At 40.9% G+C, this 15,196-nt stretch overlaps 1 protein-coding gene across 3 annotated transcripts in view; it reads right to left on the bottom strand.

Moving 5' to 3' along the window:
• The window catches only part of LOC134530659 (kinesin-like protein KIF11), a 143,368-nt gene that overhangs the window by 59,245 nt on the left and 68,927 nt on the right, over positions 1–15,196 (bottom strand). The gene's annotated exons all lie outside the window — the stretch shown is intronic.

The following is a 15,196-nucleotide window of genomic DNA, read 5'->3' as shown; positions in this document are numbered from 1 at the left end:
AATATTCATGAAGAAATATTTCTAAACTGGGATAATAGGATTGATGTTGTATGCGTTACCCTGCTGAATGAAACAGAGGTAATAAACGTACAGTGAGTAACCGTAAATTAATAAGTCAGTTAACGATTTTAACTATCATAGATTGGTTGAATTTTTACAATCAAGTAACATGTATCTGAAGATAAAAATGACCACAGAACAAAGAATAATGCCTTCACAGTGTGAGTCTTAATCCTACCGACAGACTTTGGCTGCACGATTACTCGGCGAAATAAGTTGAAAACATCTATACGACTCATGGTCTAAAGCAGGGGTCTGCAAACTACTGGCCGCGAGCACCACAATTACATGCCAGGTATCCGGCCCGCCACAGTTTCACGGTATGTTGGTATGACGAGCTAGCTAGGTCGTGGCCCTTGAGCTTAGTGGAGGAGTCAGTCCGGCCCTTAGGATGAAATGTTGGACACCCTGCTTCCCAAGGCTGGTATACGTCTTTGAAGTTGGAGCTGAACATCAAGTTTAAAATAAACTTGACGTGTGTTTGATGGGGAAATATTTGATCCTCATTTTTTTTGTTACTAGAAACGTTGGTAAAACTGACTCTTATACAAACAGAACCCTAAACCCCAATTTCCATATTTTTAACTTCCAAAATGACAAACTGCCAGAAATGGTATATGTCCAAGATATTATGTTAAAAGTAAAATACAAAGCTTCTTTTTTTTTTCCCCGTGGTTGCGCCATCAGTGTCATCAAGATTACTGAGTGAAATGAAACACTGCCCTGCAATTGACTATCGGGAAATGACCAGCAGCTACTCATGCTATAATGACCACGTCTCGCGCAGCATCATGTGCATTGATTAAAGCGTTTAATGATGTATTACGTGTAGACCCAGAAACCTTCGGGCAAGTACACTAGAGACTTGATACCGGGCAGCTCCGCATACTAACAACAAAGGCGAGAGGTGTGATTACACAAATATTGTGTAAATAAAGTGTTAAATTATATAAATTTACTATCTGGTGTCAAACATGATTAACTTTTTTTTAAGAAAAATGAAGCGCTGGAGATTTAATTTTCTCAAAATATCTATAATGATTAAAAATAAATGTGAGCTACTCTTTCAGTACTCGCCACTAATATGTAAACATCTAACTTTGGTAACGAGCCGATTCATGTGTTCTCATGTTGCAAATACAATTATATTACAAAAAAAAAAAGACAAGAAATTTAACGTAGAATTATTTAAAATAATGCCGAGCGTGATAAATATACGAAATTGTGTTTGCAACTACGTTTCTGGACGAAAATCACACAGTTTCTGCACCCGCCGCTAGAATTCGTTGCCGGAGCAGCTACGTCAACTATAGAATCATTTGATTTGCAGAGCTAAAGGTTAAAATATTTAATGAAACAGAGCCCCGATAAAAGCGATAAAGACTTGAAAAAATATTAAATTCTGGCTTTGAACCCGATTTTCAACAAAGAATTTTACAAGGGACGTTCCGAAAGTATGGTTCATCATTTTTTTTGGAAAAGCAGATGGCACACCAGGTGAAAAAAAAAAATATATATATATATTGCCATAATAATTCACACCCGTTTCTGGTTCAACGACGGAAGTAGCGTCAGCCGAGGAGGAATGAAGCCAAAGAAGAGAGAGTAGCAGCAGACCGGCGTGCCCGAGGTTATTCGAGTACACATCACGAGGCGGACAGACGTGTGCTGACAACGTGGTCGCAAATGGAAGTGCGTGCTGTTATCCCTGCATTGAAAGCCGCAGTTGCGGGACGTCTCTTCAAATACGAGGCTAAGGTGGAGCAGTCTGTGCGACAATTCCTTGCATGGCAGGCCACCGAGTTTTACCAGAGTGGTTTCTTCGAACTGATTGCACGCTACGACAAATGTCTCAATGCCGGTGGCGATAATGTCGAAAAATAGTGCAAGGTGTATAGTTCATGACGTCATGGTGTATTTTTTTGGCAATAAAGTTTCCATGTAAAATAAAAATTACGAAACTAACTTTCGTAATGTCTCTTGTATTAAAATACTGCCCAACCTGTTAAAATGCATTAAATAGTTAATACTATAAAGTTTTTCCTTGCCTCTGAACTTTTTTGTTTGCGCCATCCGCTACTGATGGCAGAACCCTGGTTACACATTCCCGTTCCATGACACTTCCGTTCCATTTACAAAATTACTCCTACCAAATGCAGTATACCGAGAGGTAAGTGTTTACACATCAAAAAAGCTTTATTAAAGAGAAAAAAATAATAATTTTCGTTGTCATAATGTTGGTATTAAACATATACATTGTTCATACTGGGCATACCGGCTGCCATCTATCGGACTGACGCGACTACAACGCCAGGTTTTCACACAAGAATCTTGGAGCTGTAAGGAATGAGTCTCTAGCGTATAGGTTTCGGGAATCTCGTCCACTGTAGCCGCTCTTCCTTGAATTCTTTGTCGGTTACATCTGCCTCGCTCAGAGTGGTTCGATCGATCTTACAAGCGGGAACGGAGCATCGGTGCAATGAAACCCCTAGGGGCTCGGAGGACTATGAAGTCCGTGAGCCACAATGGGAGGTGCAGTACAGACCCAGCTAACATCGTCCAACACAACTTCTCCCAGAGCCGTCGTGTGGGCCCACTATTCATTAACTCAGTCAGTCGCTCCAACAATCCGCGTTCGTGCATCTTCGAGTTTAACTTAGATTAGGGTATTTCTGTATAAAAATAATTTAAAAAAAAAAAGTTTTTTTTGTTTATGTTTTCGCACGTCTAGGTGATCGTAACTAAAATAAAATGTTGGTTATGTTAGGTAGGAAAATTTTTAAATATTCTAAAATCGTGAAAATATACTAATTCTCACAAAAACTTTTTGTTCGAACTGATTAGGGGTCAATAAAAAGTATACTTTCCGCATGCAAACATCTATCAATATGTTTCCATGGCTAATATAAAACACGATATTTCACTCACAGCTCCTGTAAAATTCGTTTATGCAACTTGTCGAGTTTGATTTTGGTGTAAATTCGTAATCTCATCCATAAAGAGTCAAATCATAAATATTATGATTAACTTTATATAAAAATGATATATATTATACAGAGCACATTTTCCTTATTTAAAAACACTCATCGGTCTAGCGATAGCATATCTCTATCTCTAGGAGCAACAAAATACAAGCCCTTTAGACCCGAATGGTTAAATTTTCAAATTTATTGGAACCTCCAAAAGAAAATTGCGTACGGACAAAAACAAGAATGTCCAGGAAAACGGCCAGTAAACTTCTATCGTAACACAGCAGATTATTTTTATTTAACAGCCAGTGAATTCCCGTTTAACTTTACGCCTCAAATTAAACTGCCTGACAGATCTTCGCGTGTTTTGGAGCTTATACAAACTGTTAAGACTGTTTTATGGCGCCTGGTTTATCTGTTAAGAGTCTCAGACTTGCCTTACAAGTTTCATTTTATCGTTTTCTTCGAGTTTTTTTTTTGCAGTCGTGTTTAAGTATGGGACATTTGATACGAAATATTGTAAGTGGCATAGGTTATTATTGAAAAGTTTTCATTTACTATGTCGCTGTAAAATTATATAATTACCACCGAATAGATACTTTACCTAAGAAATAACAATTTAGTGCATTGCTTGTGGATGCCAAATTAAATGAAACGGGTTGACATCAAGGCGATGAGTGATTCAAGGAGTGGATGGGTGGGAGAAGCTGGAGTACTCCGAGAAAACACCACCGACTCGCGGCAACGTCACCTAAGTTTCCCAATTTGCGAGAAACCCTCCGGAAGGCGCGCGATCTGACCACGAGGATCACCGACCTCTGCAGGCGAAGAGGCGCGAACCACTGTCGACACCAGAGTTACTTATCTTCCAGGCAGAGCGCAACAAGTTATCTACATCGAGGCAGCCTTGGACATCATCTAACGTCAGTCACGCAGTTACGTCATCGGAGTGCGCTAGCAAAAAAAATATCTCACTTTCTACTTAAACCACCAAAATTTAAACGATTCCATGTACGTGGTATGATGATGAACTATGCGCATAGATTAAATACAAATTAAGATGGTTAAAACCCTTCGGAATGTATATGTTTTCGGCAAACGTTTACAATAATTTTCCCAGATTTTGTGGATGAAGTGCAGGGGTAACTTACCTAGTTACAACATCGGGCAGAAGTAATAAAATTCCAAACACACACACTCTTTCTTTCTTTCTCTATCTTCCCCGTTCTCTCAAAGTTTCTCTCATCTTAATCTCTCTCATTTTCTCGTTCTCCTTAATCCTCTCTCTATTTCATTCAGGTGTTAATAGTTCATAATCTTTGCCGACACTTCTGAAGAAAGAGAAAATAACGGTTACAAATTTCGCTGCTTCTCATTTTGTATTTATGGACGTTTATATAAATTTGATTAGAGTCCGACCAAATTATCTTTGCGTGTTTAATCAAAATCCACAGTGCCATAAAATGTTGCATGCCCATACATTCGGCTATTATGTAAATATATCACTTATAAGCCGTTCTTGTGTTTACATAATAAGTACCTGTATAATTTAATGCGTCTTGAGTCTGCATTTACTGATGCCAGAATGCAATAGAGCGCGCGTCGAAAAGAGAAATGTTTGATATCACTGTAGGTACTTTCACACTTTCGTTTTCCGAGCAATCGAGACAGCCAAAAGATGCACTGTCCCGGTGACGTAAGATCGTGTGTGTTTCGAAAACTAGATAAGCTACCTTAAAGAATTGTCCACTTCCACCCTGAATGTGAATAATAAAAGTTCACTTTAACGTACAGTGATGCTGGAAGCACAATAGCGCGACACGTTATAATTCCGTGACCTTTGAAAACACTTCAAATGGTGACGCAGAAAGAAGACACAAGAAACGGGAAAGGGCCGAAGGAGAAGGAAAGAAAATAAACTGTGGAGCGTCCTCTCATCGCTCTGTCTCCGTGTCTTCGTCTGAACGTGTGTGTGTACTCGGGAAAGAAGAGTTGCAGAGCACAGCTGACAAGTCACACAGGAATGTTACCCAATTAGATTTCGCCGTCGTTTATTTCTCTGAGATCTTCACACTGAACAGTTTCTGTTAATGTTTTCTGCCCTTGGTAGCACAGTTTCATCGTCCAAAATTACAGCTACTCGAGGTTCTTGTGAATAGAAATTTTTCTACAGCCACATAACGACGGAAACTTTGAAGTTAGTTTACTTCCTTGTTTAATTTTTACTTCCTTGTTTAATTTTTATGTAAATTTTTAATGAATTATATAAAATTTTGACAGCTACACAAATAAAATACATTTAATATTTTAACTTCACCATGCAAACGCAGCATATGTTTCTGTTAAGTACACTGGTGACAGGAATTACAGACGTAGCCTATAAACACTGTAACTGTCAAATCGTTTACAAGTGAAAAATAAAATAGAAATATATACAAACAAATTAAAATTAATTTAGTATCATGTTGGTTGTTGGTGTTTAACACTTAGAAATAAATTAATTTCGATAGACTTCATGTAAGTTTTGGACATACGCCATTGCTAAGAACGGCCTGAGGACGGGAGCAGATAGCAGTTCCCGAAACGTCGCTTGTTTCTGTTTTGAAGAACTATTGTGTTTGTTTCGTCTTTTCGTTTAGTCGTGTTTTGTCTCGTTTCAACTGTTGTGCTGAATTATTTTGGGTTCAATATTTTTGTGCTGTCATCATTTGTGAATTTTTTTTTATCGTTATATTCTGTTTTGGAAAACTATTGTGTTTGTTTCGTCTTTTCGTTTTGTCGTGTTTTTATCTCGTTTCAACCGTTGTGCTGATTTTTTTTTGGGTTCAATATTTTTGGGTTCCTCATGTGGTTGTTTTTTTCGTTCTCTTAGTACATTTTTCTTTGTTTTTCTTTGTTTGTTGACCATATTCCTGTTACGGAATATTTTGTGGTGTTTATATCCTGTTGACTACAGAAATTTTTGCTTAATCTGTGTTTTCTCTCTTTTGGGTATTTTTATTTATTTATTTATTTATTTATTTTTATTTTAGTTTTTAGTTTTCTTCAACAGAAAAAGTTCTTAGCAATGGCGTATGTCCAAAAACTTACATCAAGTCATGCACTCCCATTGCACAAATCTTTCAAAGATAATAATTTCGATAGAGAAAGAAAGAAAGAGTGTGTGTTTGGAATTTAATTACTGCTGCCCGATGTTATAACTAGGTATAGAGACTCAGCAATCTGTGAGAAGTCATAAGATCCTCATCACCCGTGGAAGAAAATAAATTCCGAAAAATGACACAAAATAACCACGCCCGCTCGATAATAATACACAGTTGTTATTTTCTGCATTCTTCTACATTTGCAACTATATATGTGTGTGTGTGTGTGTGTATCACATCCTACATACAACAAAACCTTCCCATTGTACGCCTGCGGATCGACCTTCACGTGAACTCCCATCGAGATGCTACCCACGCGCCGAGCGGCGGCGAAACACAGACGCTGACGTCAGCCCCGCCGTTTAGTTCGCTAAACTGGCACCAGGCGCGCGGCACGCTCCCGACACGCGCGCGCATGCGCACACCATTCACATCTCGCCAGCGGCCACTGACATCTCCCAGCGCGCCTTTGTCAGGCAGCGTTCACGTCTATGGCGTTTCTTCGGGCCTCTTTTTTTTTTTTCCTTCACGGTCCTGCATAATTAACTATACATTAATACACAGCAGCACTAAAACTTACCCAAAGCTACAAAAGCTCGTTAACTCAATTTTAATCTACGTTTTGAGAGGAGAGTCTCTAAAATCAGACCGAAACACAAGGGTACCAAGATAGAACGATTAAGCATAACGAAAACGTTTATGTTGTTACGAACGTGAGCAAGGCCGCGTCACGCGCTGGTGCAACACTAGCTGGCTGACAGGCTGCCGCCGCAACATGAGATGTGCCGTGCGCACCTGGGTCGCAACTTCCCCTCCCTGCAGACCACTACTACCCGCGCGGCGCTGATAGCTAGACATCTGACACCTCGCAGCTGGCAGCCGCCGACACGTGTTTCGAGAGATTTCTGCCGTCGGGCCGGCGCGGAATGACGCGACTGGCCCCAGCCGCGCTCGTGATTTCTGGAAAGCGCCTGGGCTGATATAAAATCCGGAGGACGCCGGCCTCATGGAGAGTTTTAGTGGAGTTGATTAAGAGTTCATGCGGGAGCTTTCCCGCGGCGGAGTTTCCTGGCGATAAAGCGGCAAAGTCCCTGGACGAAGGTTCCAGGGCAGAGGGTTCAGTTCCGGGCGATAGTGTCGCGGGCGCGGCGGAGTCCCGAGCGAAGTTCCGAGCGAGGCGTCGAGCGGATCCTCGGCGAAGGCAAGTGCGTCGACGGCGGCGGAGTGCGGCTACGGAGTCCCGCGGCGGAGATCCACGAGGGTTGCTGAGGCGAGAGTTGCGCCAGAGGTGCGGCCCAGCGAGGTGTGCGGTGTGTGGAAACTGAAGTGACTGGGGAAGCAACATTTTTAAGTACAATTGATTATTTGCCATTTTATAAGATTATTTGTGACATAAGTAGTGGCCATCAATAAAACTGTGTGTGATAAAAATCTTTAATTGGGCTATCCTTTACGAACCTGGTAAATCGTAACAATATAGTCTCGCCTTAACAACTCATACATAAGCGTCGGAGACGCGAGTCAGTGTCGTTTATTAGCATAACTATATGATCAGCTCGCTAGTATGACCTGGGCGAGCTTTAGGGGGGGGGGGGGGATAATGCAGTAAATCGATCCAAACCAAACCGACGCTCTCGGTTCTTTCCTTTTCTAGTGCAACTCAAGATCCAGACGTGGTAGCGCGGCGATTATGGTGTCTGTGTATAAAGATTTTATCAAGTTCGATCGACTTAAGTAATAATTAATGTACTTTGCACAGTGTTTCTTTTTTCAAAAAAATCAGTAGGCCTATGTTGATCTCAGGTCGCGAAAGAGCCAGCCGAAAATCTATGTAACCCACATCGCAGAGAAAGAGAAAGCGGAAGAGGAAGAAAGAGAAAAAAAAAGAGAAGAGAAAGAGAGGGCAAGGCTGGTGCTGCTCGCTCGGTGAAGGACAGTGCGAGCAATCAGCGTCTCTTTCAGTCCATCACGCTAACAGTCTCTCTCAGCCATGAGCCTGGGTGTACACACACGGTGTGCAGCGCTTCAGAAAAAAAAAAAACAAGCTATTTAAACACTCAAGATGCCAGAGTAGAGTCTGTTTGAGAAAAACATTTAAGAGCCGAGGGCGGATGAGTAGTTCTGTTCCCGTATTTTGTTTTTTCAAGTGTATTTTTAGAATAGTGGAAATGACTAAAACACGTGTTTATGTAGTTTTTAGATATGAAACCCCTGATGGAAAATCTTGGAAGCCCTAAAGGGACTTGCATAACAGCTTTATCTTAATTTCTCTGCGACGTAATGTTATTGTTACCTCTCATATATCATAGTTGCCCAATGCACAACGAGAAATCTGCGTGCCAATACCAAGGTGGTAGAAATTGGGAAGGTGTTTGAAAAAAAAAAGTCACCGGAACTCCCTTAAAAATAAAAAATAAACATAATTTTGACAAAATGAATCCGAGGGTATTACCAAAAAACATTCATTAAAATTTTTTATAACACCAAACGATAGCTCAAGGGACGGAAAAAAAAAAAATAGGGGTTGAAGGACAAATAATTTCATAAATCCCTTGGTGGGCATTTAGTGTCGTGTCCGTTCCAAGTTATTATAAACCTTCTAAATATTATCGAAAACTTTTATCCTGGAAGAATTTTTGATACGGCCAAGTGATGGTGTTTCATAATTAAAATGGACTAACTTTTTGTCTTGTGGCAACGAACAGAAATATGAACTTAGAAATCTACCTGCACCTGTTTGGCCGAGCATACACAGCCAGGGGGGTGTATGTTCTAGAGGTCGGGGAACGCGGAAGCGTGGCGAATTAGCGCGTCGCTAAACTGGCGAGCGGACTTTGCTCTTGCTACTCGCTTTTCGCGTCAACAAAAAAGACGAAGGCGTGTTGTGCATCCCCACAACACTTCTTACAATATATTATCAAATACACTAGAGAATAATTCCGGGCAGCTTTATACTATCAACACAGAGGACAGCGTGGAAAATAACCTGGTGGCAAACCGTGACATTACAATAGTTTTAGTTAGTTAAGAAATGTTTTTTTTATTGATTTTTTAAAATTATATTTCGTAATTTCGAGCAACGCAGTTTTAAAGTAAATTTGTATAAGAAAATAAGAGTTTTTTTTTTTCATCAAAATAAAGTTGGTATCGTATATTTCTAACAAATACAGTGTTAAAACTGCACATGCATGCTGCCATATAATGGAGCGGTGTGAAAACAATGGCACATTTTTCACACAAAAATCATGACGCTGTCCGGTATAAGTGTCTAGTCACTAGACTCTAATGTCTTTGATTTTACTGCTGGACAGACCGTTTGGCCCTGAAATAAGAGAGAATAAAAGGTGCTTAATCGGCTGTCTCTTTTGAAAACACATTTTTTGCAAGAAGTTATGCGATTCTAAATACAACTGGGAGGGATTTTGTTGAAGTTATTCATTGTTCATGTCACGGCTGTAAATCTTTAGTTAATTAAAAAAGGTTCATCAGTAGAGCCAGGATTATTTCGTGGTTTCACTTCACTGTCGGACTCAATTTGCCCATACACGTATAATCAAGCCGCCTTAGAATTTCCATTGGTCGATCCAAGGTCAGATCCTTCGGCGGGTTACAAGTAGTTGTTACAACCGTCCAGGGGTCATCGAGGGTCTGCCAAGAGCACTGTAGTCCAATGATCAACGTGAAGCAGATGTCTGTGTTCTGCAAGTCTACTTTGCTACCCAATGAAGCTACAAAATATGTAGTTGTGGCTGAATTCACCAGTAGATCTCGGCACGCAGCTGGCCGTCTATAGCGCGTCTCATCGTTAGTTTTAAGTGGGCATTTAAATGGGCATTTAGCTCTTTCTTTTCAATTCACGATTTCTACCATTAGCGATTTTCTTTACTTCAGGGTGTTCTGTTGCCAGATATATATCATAGAGCTCAAAATATTTAGACACAACTTTGCTATTTAATTCATTTTTTATAATGTATCTGAAACATTCTATTTTGTAAAGTAAAAAATTTAAGGACCATTTTTTTAAATACATTTTATTGTTATATTTCATCAAGAACATCTGATAATATTGAATTTTTATTTATGAGGAGACTTAATTGAAAGACGCCACCTTGGTTTCAACTGTTTGTTAGTAATTTTTTATATCTTTTAATTTTGAATTTTTTTCTCTTTTGAGCACAGCACATAACTGCAAGGAATGCCTTGTTAATAATAGTGACCACCTGCTACAAATATTTTTTCGTGTGAAAAAATAATTGGTTTTTGGCATTGAGTATCTCTTGTCAAATTGACAGCAACTGAAATAATTAAAGATACGGAAATTTCGTGCATTCATTTAGTCGCAAGTTGGAATGCAAACCTTCACAACTCTCGCACTGTGTTCATTGTTGGACACGCCCCTCCACGACCGTGAAGCCAGTTATTTCCCAGCTAGGAGAGAAGTAAGCGAATCGGGTCGTGTCGATTAACAAGGATAAAAATTTTCTCGCTAAGAGAAGTCAACCAATGGGAAAACAAACATCGGTTGAGACACATGTTGTATAAATCTACCTTGAGACCAGACGAATCCGCGAAATTTTCGGGTCTCTAGTAATAATACTTAGAGACCGGAAAAATTCGCGGATTCATTTCGCGATAGCCTAACATCAAACAAGCATACCTTCGTACCGCTTCTGCGATTGGCTCGCCATTTTATCTGGGAAACTGTGAGCTAATGGGAAATCCTAAACCAAGAAAGTGCCCAATTACGGACAATCTAGTTGAGACATCTCACGAGTCAGCAGCCAATGAACAGGTGACATTTTCTAGAGACTGTGGAGTCTATCCTAGCGGTAGGGACCGGAAAAAATTCGCGGGATAGTTGACCTCTATGATAGACTCCACAGTCCTTCACGTACTCGGGAAAATGCCACCTGTTCATTGGCTGCTGACTCGTGAGACGTCTCAGCTAGGTTGTCCGTAATTCGGCACTTTCTTAGTTTAGAGTTTCCCATTGGCTCACAGTTCCCCAGATAAAATGTGGGGCAGAAGCGAGAAGCAGAAGCGTTACGAAGGTATACTTGTTTGGATGTTGGGCTACCGCGAAATGAATCCGCAGAATTTTCCGGTTTCTACCTAGAGAGGTCAACGAACCCGCGAATTTTTCCGGTCCCTAATAATACTGTTTATGGTCTTAGTAAATACTTTAATTTAAAAAATAATGATTACAACTGAAGATGGTATACAAAATAATATTTTGAATGCTAACAATTGAAGTCGTACCAGCCTGGCACTCTGTACTGCCATCCAAGCGTGGGACCGGTCTAGAGGGACAGACGACCACGGCCCGACTCTGCGGGCATCGCGCCGCGAGCGACGTTCTTCAGCGAACAATGCACGCCGGGTAATGACAGTTCCAGCTCCACAATGGCGGCGCACGTGGCACCTGGTATAAATAGCTCCAGGCCCTCGTCGGGGCGACAGCCCGTCACTGCAAGACTATGACAACAGAGCAGGGGAAGGGCTCCAGAATGAAAAACTTCCATGGCGACGAATAAAGTCAAGAGTAGGGTTGAGCGATGGTCGGTCCCCGCAATACGTATTTCAAGTTAGTCGCGTACAACGTGGATTGACACAACATTTATTGTTTTATTTTTCTTGTCAAGCATTTTTAATGGGAATTGTTGCGATATTTCACGTAGTTTCCCTGTATTTAACTTTTTAACGGTTGGTTAGGTTATTTTAGCTACATTTAAACTACTTTAAATTTGTGTGAACGGTTAGTTCAGCTACATACCACGAATTCACTACGTTTACTTAATATAACTCACCTAACTCCACAAACTCTTCTTTTTTTTTTTACTAATACAGCAACTAGTACGAAAATGTTATATTGGAAACATAAATTAATGAAATCAAACAATTACAAATGTGTATGGCATACTAAGAAACAAGAAGAAACTCAACTTCGCAACGACTTCCAGCCGTTTTCAGCATTCACGTTTCAAACGACATGCTAATATAGTTCCAATTATTGAACAGAGATAATCATATCCTTCCAAAACATTAAACTGAAAAATAATTCTGTCTCAGGTTTAAATGACACAATTAAAGGTTTAGTTACAATATTACAAAGTAAAAAAAATCTTAAGAATGTAAATTTTTAAAGCCCTCTTTCCTAAATGATTACCAATTTTCGAAATAAGTACCAGATTTCATGCCATCAGCTCAAAAAGTGATAGAATCAAGTAACTGCTATATCTGTTACGGAATAAAGTAAATACTGTTACGAATTATTATAATGAAAATAATAATTCGTCGTGTGGGAAACTACTGGGTTCGTAAATGGATAGCACAATTAAATATTTTACTACACAGTTTTATTGATTGCCAATATTTAGTAAAAACTACAAATAATCCTCCAAAAATGCCTTATAATCAATTACACATAAAATATGTTTATTCCCCAGTCACTCGGTTTTTACACACCGCACACCTCGCTGGGACACACCTCTGGCGCAACTCTCGCCGCAGCACCCCTCGTGAACTTCCGTCGCGGGACTCCGCCGCCGCCTTCGCACTTCCCTTCGCCGATAATCCGCTCGATGCTTCGCTCGGAACTTCGCTTGGGACTCTCGCCACACCCGCGGCACTCTCGACACCCAACTATAGCCGAGAAACTCGCTCGCCGAGGAACTCCTCGCTTAGGACCACCGCCGTACCCGCGACACTATCGCGCAGACTCTCTCGCCCCGGAACTCCGCCGCTCCCGCGGCACTATCACCACGGGAAAAACTCCACTCCCAACTAACTCAGAGGCCGGCGTCCTGGGCTTATATAGGCCCAGGTGCCACTTCTAGAATTCACGAGTGTAGCTGGGGCCAGTCGCGTCATTCCGCGCCGACCCGACGCCAGATTTATCGAGAAAGACGTCGGTAGCTCGCGCGACAGCTGCCAGGTGTCAGATTAACGGCGCCGAGACAGAGCGTCTCACGGTGAGCGTAGGAATGAGGGTTGGGGGGGGGGGGGGGTTGAAGCGGCGACCCGTGTAATCCACCAGGCACGCCTCACGTTGCAGCGGCCACATGGCGTCAGTGGTTGTGCTGGGCCGCGCGCACCGCGGCCCTGCTCACGTTCGTAACAATACTATAAGTATCTCTTACGGATTTATGTAATTTCTATATATCTTGTGGACGTTCAAACATTTTAAATGAACAAGGCACCAGGCCATTTAATTGTGATCGGTTCAAATAGAAGATTATTAGGGGCATACATATTTCGCGAAAAAATTCAGAGACTAGCTGAAAGTCTGTAGCAACGCCTGCATTTCGTGATGGGGTGAGTTTATTTCAGGTACGTGTCGATTGTTACAACACCAGTCACAGTAATTCAGTGCGGAAAAAACGCGTCTTGAATGGCTCTGGCAAATAAGGCAACGACTTCTCTCGCAGACGGCTGGCAATCACTAGGAAGAAACTGCTGGTGCAGGTACACATTGTTGCAGTCTAATAAGCATTCAGATTTTTTTTTCACGAATAATGCCTGCCCCTAACGACTGCCCTTACATAGTGACTGCAGAGGAAGCGTTTAGACAGGGGCTGAGCAGTAAAGAATTTTGGCGGCCACATCTCAGTGTCTACAATCACGTCATACGTTCGCTTGAAGCCTAAATAAGTAGTGACGATCGTTTGGAGGGGGATGTTATGAGAACATTCGCGTTATTACATTGAAGACTTATTTTTCGTGATGCAAGGAACGCTGTTACAAAACCTGGAACTACAAACTACACAGAAAAATGACATGTTGAGAATGATAATATAATATTTTAACACCTTGATGGTGACGCAATATTTTTTTCACTATTTGATTTCCAAATCATCTCCCCCCCCTCCCCTTTTTATCTCCTCTCTCTTCTCCCCCCCCCCCCCCCCCTCTTTTTTTCCCGGGGACAGCCACCATCGGTAAGTGTTGATTTTAGTTCCTTAAAAAAGTTTAGTATTTTTAGACAATTGTTTTATACTTTGTACTAATACACAGAGACAAAATTCCAACAGAAAACTCTTGAGGTATTATTTATGTCAAGTAAGTACTACGCTTTAAAGTCTAACGTCACGGGATGCACGATTACTTAAAAGTCCACGAAAATTCTGCACATTTCAGTTCATACACATTTCGTTCTCGCCCTTTTTACGCCGTTTTAGAATCATAATTTTAATTTTTATAACAAAAAAAACATTACTATATAAAATTCTAGAACGTTCAAAAGTATATTTAGGTAACTTTTTAGCTGAAATGAGAACTCAAACTACTAGACTAATTTAAAACAAAAAAAAAATTCTTGCGCGCGGCGTATCTGTAGGAGTAAAAAAAAAAAACTGAATTAAAATAACGGTCGTTAGTATTACAAAGGCTGAATGCACGGTTTTCCCCAGCATGAGTGAGATCCTTGGTTGGTTGTAGGTGTGTTCAGAGAGAGAAATAAAAAAGAAACGCGTAGTGTCATTGTTAAGAGCAGGGGCGGTGACGTGAGCCAGTTGGTTCAAATCTGCGTGCGAGACACGTCAGCATTCGCCTCCGCGAGACAAGACTACGTTTCTCTTGGGCGCGTCTACGAGATGGCTCCTAAACGCCTCGCGTTTAGCAAGCTGGCTATTTATAGAGTTTCACAAGCCCGTCCCTTCACTAGGTGTGCTTGCAAGTTTCTCACCAGATTTTTTTTTTTTTTTTTTTTCAAATAAAGGGACCCGCCTAGTCAACGGTGTATTTGTCAGTGAGGCGGGATGATAAGTGTGATGCTCGCTGGTGCATCTAGCGCGGTATCGCTTTACTTCTAACCGTGAGGCTGTGAACTGGCGCGCAGTCTTCTCGTCGTGCATAGGACAACTATGAGATATGAGCGGTAACCAGTATAATGTCGGATAAATGAAGATAAATGTGTATTGTAAGTCCCTCGAGTGCTTTCAAGAATCTATACCAGCTGTTTCATGTCTAAATATTATTCTAAAAAAAATTATATATTCACTCTCCTAAAATAGTTTAAAAACCCCA

The sequence above is a fragment of the Bacillus rossius genome, chromosome 3, assembly GCF_032445375.1.
Source record: "Bacillus rossius redtenbacheri isolate Brsri chromosome 3, Brsri_v3, whole genome shotgun sequence".
NCBI lineage: Eukaryota > Metazoa > Arthropoda > Insecta > Phasmatodea > Bacillidae > Bacillus > Bacillus rossius.
The sequence above is the reverse complement of the archived record's forward strand: the minus strand, read 5'-3'. Positions and strand labels throughout refer to the sequence as shown.